Source organism: Pinus tabuliformis, chromosome 4_2, assembly GCF_031772625.1.
Source record: "Pinus tabuliformis cultivar Carrire ecotype Pingquan chromosome 4_2, CPIR1, whole genome shotgun sequence".
NCBI classification, from domain to species: Eukaryota; Viridiplantae; Streptophyta; class Pinopsida; order Pinales; family Pinaceae; genus Pinus; species Pinus tabuliformis.
Genome location: NC_142304.1, coordinates 287,928,535 through 287,934,373, shown reverse-complemented (window position 1 = coordinate 287,934,373; position 5,839 = coordinate 287,928,535).

Here is a 5,839-nt window from a genome sequence, read left to right as displayed (position 1 = left end):
TAAAGAAAATGCATTTGAATTTTTTTTATTTTTTATTTTAATCATTTGTTATTAAAATTATATATATATATTCAAAGATTTAAATATATATATATATATATATATATATATATATATATATATATATATATATATATATATATATATAGATATATTTTAAACAAAAAGATTTATTGAAATTAAAGTTTTTCATTAAATCAAGTGAAATGATGAAAACATTTTCTTTTTTATTTTTTATTTTTTATTTTTTTTAAACATAAAAATTCTTTTTCTGATCCTCCAGATCACACAAAGTGTAGGAGGAGAGCATACTTGAGAAATTATTATTTTTTTTAGATGTAAGAAATAAGGTCTCCTAATTACACTTCCCCGGCAACGGCGCCAAAATGTCTAGTCAATTTAACATCTTAAATTGCTCTACATAAATTATCAATCCGGGTATCGTAAACTGATGAAGTGTAGTGCACTATATGTGCTTAGTTAACCTTTCTCTTACTTCATTGTTTTATAGTTTATGTTGTTTTTGGGGGTTTTGTTTCTTATGCTTAAGGAAATTAATCTAAGAAAGAAAAGTTATGCTTCTAGATGAAATCTCTAAATGTTAATGGACAACTAAATCTAATGACTTTTAATGTTAAAGTCTAATTTCTAAAGAAGAGAGAAATGGAAATGAACATTAGATAAAAACAAATCAAAACTTTGAATAGTTAGATTAATCTAGGCTGGCAAAATGTCTATGAAATGAAAGCAAAAATGATAATGTTAGTTTAAAACAATACAAAAACAACTATGATCTACTATAGGCTCAAATACCATTGGGAACATTCAATATAGGAAGATGTTGAAATCATCTTCTTGAAATGACTTAAGCAATTGAGTATACAATAGATGCAATCTTAAGAAAGCATGGGAAATGAATCTATCACTGCTGTGTGAACAAACACCCAAATTCAATCCAATCGGAAAATGGTAGAGCCACCTTCTTGAGACGATTTAGCGAGCATAGGAAACACAGTCAGTTATGCTAATTTGAAATGGAAAGCAAATACAAAACATGTAAAGGAAAACTAATCTACTGTGTGCTCTAATGCTCCAAGCACCAATTGGAAAATAGGAGGACTACTTTCTTGGACTATTTTGTTAAGCATAGATTACACAATTAGATAGATCTACAATCAACCGGTTGAACACACTTGCATGAATTAAACTTGCATGAATGGAAAATCTAAACTATTAAACTTGAAAATAATCATAAAAATAAAATGACATACTTGAATGAAATCAAAGCAAAATTACAAAATAAAATCTACTCTACCTTACATTCTAATATGCTCCATGACATCTCCTACTTCACATCTCCTTCCATGTTGGGAACCTCAAAGCTTTATTCAAATTCTTCAAAATTACAAAGTACAAAGTAATGACAAGTTGAGCTAACAAAGTTAACAAAGCTTTAGAGAGATCTCCTATTTATACAAAAAGATGAGAAGTTATCTCATTAATGAGAGTGCATGAATCTCTCCCTATATCTCTAGAGTTATAATCAAAATAGGAAATGATAAGACACATGTCTTCTTAGAGTTTCAATACAAATAGGAAATGTGACACATATCCTCATGATCCCATGATCTTCTCCACTCAAATTCGAATTTGGCCTTAGGATGCCACATAAAGGTCTTCTAGAAGCTTCTTTTTGACCTACACATGTCAACAATCTCATCCCACTTGTTAGGTATAAGCATATGCACATTATTTTCTAATTTTTAACCACAAATTCACTTAAAAATGCTAAGAATTAATAAAGTTTGGAAAAACATAAATGTGACCCAATAATGATGAAAGTGAGATGAATGTAGTGACATGGTAGTGAAATGAAGGTGAAATGGAGGTGATATAATGGACATGATAGTGAAAGTGTAATGGAAGTGAATGAAAATTTCAAGACCCAACAACAGCTGAAGACAACCTATGGAACACCTACAAGACATCCCAGAACTCACTATTGTTAAATTTATGGATTAGATTAGTAGCTTATTTTATGATGTATGTAGTTTGGTAGAATAAGAAATTTGGAATATGAAAGGTCATGAGGAAGACCAAGGGTCATCGGGTAGATGAAGAGTCATGAGGAATTTCAAGAGTCGAGAGTAGGCCATGAGTCACCCTCACTCTATAAATACACCCTCATGACACATTTGTAATGACCTTTTGCTGAGGACGTATGTTGAGATATATTGCTTAGGAGAACTTATGCTCTTCTAATTGATGTAAGGAGTGATTGTAATATTCCACTATTGGATTCCTCAAATCTTTTATGTCGTAATGTCATGAGTATTTTCTTCGCTTAATGGATCGGATGTTCCAGAGAGTTGTTTGATGTGCGGTATTTTCATGTGTTGTCTCATACTACAAACTTTGTGTTGCTTTGCATGGATGGTATATGATTCGCTAACTCTATGCTTGTGCTAATGAACTGTTTCGTTGGTATTGGTATAATCTATTCTTGACTGTATGTTTACTTATGCTTATAGATGTTTGATTTCTGTGAACTACTTTACAGTTGTTAAACACTTTATCTTGTAAAACATGAGTCTTATTTGAAGTCTGCTGACAGTTACTTTACGTAAGGTTTATGTTGTTAATAGTCTGGCTATTCATGGTATGCACGTTATAAGATATTTGTCAATTATTTCCTTGTGTTTATTGAAGTTCATGTTTTCAATTGAGCCCACATTCCACTTTCATTCGAAGCAAGCTCAACACACCTGAATAGCAGTCAGGCCTACATACCGGACGGGATCCATAAAGAAAATGGTCCAGGCTCTAGTTGGAAACCTACACTGGGGAGATCCCCTTCGCTGTTGGCAGAGAATTCCAGCCCGTCAACACTGCCTCAATGAAGTTTTCAACTAGTAGGTTTTCCTAGGCACCTCAAAGGAGGTTTTCACCTAAGATCTTTCTTTTTTCCTTTTTTTCTTTCCAACTCACTGATTTCCTGAAGGAGGTTTTCAATCAATTAGCCAATCTCAAGCACCTCAAAAGAAAAATCACCTGAGATTTTATAATTTTTCTTTTTTCTCTCTTTTTCCAATTTTTTTTTCCTATCCTACTCTACTTGAAAAAATAAAATATCTTTCAAGTGTAGGAATACTTCCAATGGAGCCATGTGCACATTGAGATGATAGATAAACTAATGTGTAGGCTCAACATATATGCTTTGACATGTACCTGAATGTGAGAGACTAACTTCTTTGGCTAATGTGAGATCAGGAATTGTTGAAGAAGAGTGTGTTGCTACATTTTAATGATTGTCTAGAACCATATTTCAAAATATTTGTGATTCCCCTGGTCCACTTGCACATTTGGATTTATTTATGCGTCCTCTTATACTATGACATTCAAATCTTCCTCTTTTTGTTGATTTCTTTGAACACATGGAGGATTTGATGGTAAACATGAGGGAACTTTCTCAATATCTAATTCTGATGTCTACTCTTCATCAAGTGCAACCCATGATTATTTGGTCTCCTCCTTTGAATTTTCTTTTTTTGAATGTTTCCCTTCAATGACATCAAGATAATATTTTTTTTCCAATACTCTTCCTGAGCTAAGATGAATACCATTTAGATCAAGAGGTGTTGTTTTGAAGTATTGTACCTCAACATTGTAAGTGTATTTAGCTACTTTTTTTTGCAGGTTAGGAAATGATATGGATAGTTGAATGGGAGTGGATCTTTGAGATGGATGTGGTTGAGGTTGTGGTTGTGGCGGAGGTGGATGGTAGGGATAACATGGAGTTGGGTGTGGAGGATATTGTGGATTTCTCCCATAAGTTCCTTGCCAACCTTGTTGCCAAGATTGGTTTTCGGGTTGATATGGCCAAGGTTTCCAATTACTTTGAGATGGATGTGCATAACCTTGAAATTCTGAATTAGGTTCTTGCATCATACCAAGTTGACTAGGCTGCCATGGTCTTCTTGGAGCTACATAACATAACTGCTTTGGTGATTGACTTGCTCCATTTTCCTCTTGGTAAACTTCCTTCAACTTCAGTAATGATGGGAAATATTTAACAGAATGTGATTCTGCATGGAAAACACAAATATTAGCATATTATTTTTGTTCATCTTGCATTCTTAACATTTTGTCTTGTTCGCTTAAATTTCTAAGAATTTTTGTTTTAAGGTTATCAAGCAAATTTCCAAGTTCAGCTTGACTTACCGATCTTGATGTTGATTTACTTACTCTTACCTTTCCTCTTGATATGAGCTTGCATGTTTCACAAATTTCTTCAAATGATAATTGGTATACATCACCTCTATTCATGAGATCAAGGAGATCAATCCACTCATCCCTAATTGTTCTAAGTAAGAGGTTTTTTAGTTTTTCAAATCTTAAATGATGTAATTTTTCCCTCTTAACATTATACATAAATCTATCTATTAGGTCCTCAAGTATCTCATCTTCTTTTTTAGTCATTCTAAAGTTTAATTCTTTAAGAACACGATCTTTACATTTTTCTAAAAAAAATCTTTTGCATATAATTCCATGATCTTATTGAACTAGTCCCTAAACTCATGAATCATTTAAGAGATTTATCCTTCAATGTTGTTGGAAACAATATCAATTTTTGTGTGTTTAGTAAGTAACCATAAGATCTACAAAGGATTTCAAATTCAAACAGAAAGGTTTCCCAATCCTCTGACCTCATACCATGGAAGTTGGGAAGCAAATGTGGAGGGATGTTCTTCTTATGAACACTGTTATTAGTATCTTGAATGGGAAATCCAAGAGGATCTTCCTCATTGTCATCATCTCCATCCATTTCTCCTACCTTTTCTGTCACCTCCTCTTCTTCTACCTAGAAAATTGGATGGTGATGTGGCTCTTACTACACCATGTGATCAAATGGGGGGTGTGGTATTGAAGAATTGTTTTGTTTTTATGACTTTTTTGAATGAAAACACTAATGCAATGCAATTTCTTATTTTTGAAATGAAATATGCCTAATGCAATTTTTGTGTGTTTTTGGAAAAAGCAAAAGAAATGAATCAACTAGGGAAGAAAACAATGCATACTTTTACACCTCACCGGAAATGATGCCAAAAAGTGATGAGCCTCAATATTGCAACAAGAATGTTGCAAACCCTGAGGCTACCAACTTAAATTATGAGCCCAGGGTTCGTACAAACTTAAGAGATGTCAGCAGTATATGTGCAACATGCAATGTGTCCTTCTTTCATTAATCTGATTCAATGGATTGAATATCATGAAATCAAACACTAACCTAATTGAAAAAATTGAAACATTAGTCTACTTGTTTTGTAGATTTCTGTGGTGTGGTTTTTGAGATTCAGTACCCGAATATTCCACAGTTTTCATTTTTGCATTGTCTACGTTTCGAGTCTAGAACAAGAATCATCCTCAGGACTTGATTTACAAAGAAGTGAAATGCTAGTTATAAATATGCTTTTAAGGAATTTTCAGGACAGCCGACTTAGTTTAATTCAATTTTAATTATTTAGTGTATTTTATTTAATTATTTAATAAGTCTAATGAAGCTGTGTTGATGTGTTATCCTATTATATATTATATGTCTTTAATATTCATGTTATTCAAGTCTATAAATTTATAAAATTAATCTATTTGAAATAATATTATAATTAGTTTATTATTAATTTGTTATGACTATGTTTATTATATTATTAAATAGGTTTTAAGATTTAATTGTTTTATTATAATGGTTAGTTGTTTATGGTATTAAATTAATCAATTTTCAAATGTTATATGTGAGGGAATGTTGTATAATGTTAATTATGATTTAAATTATGGTTTGCTT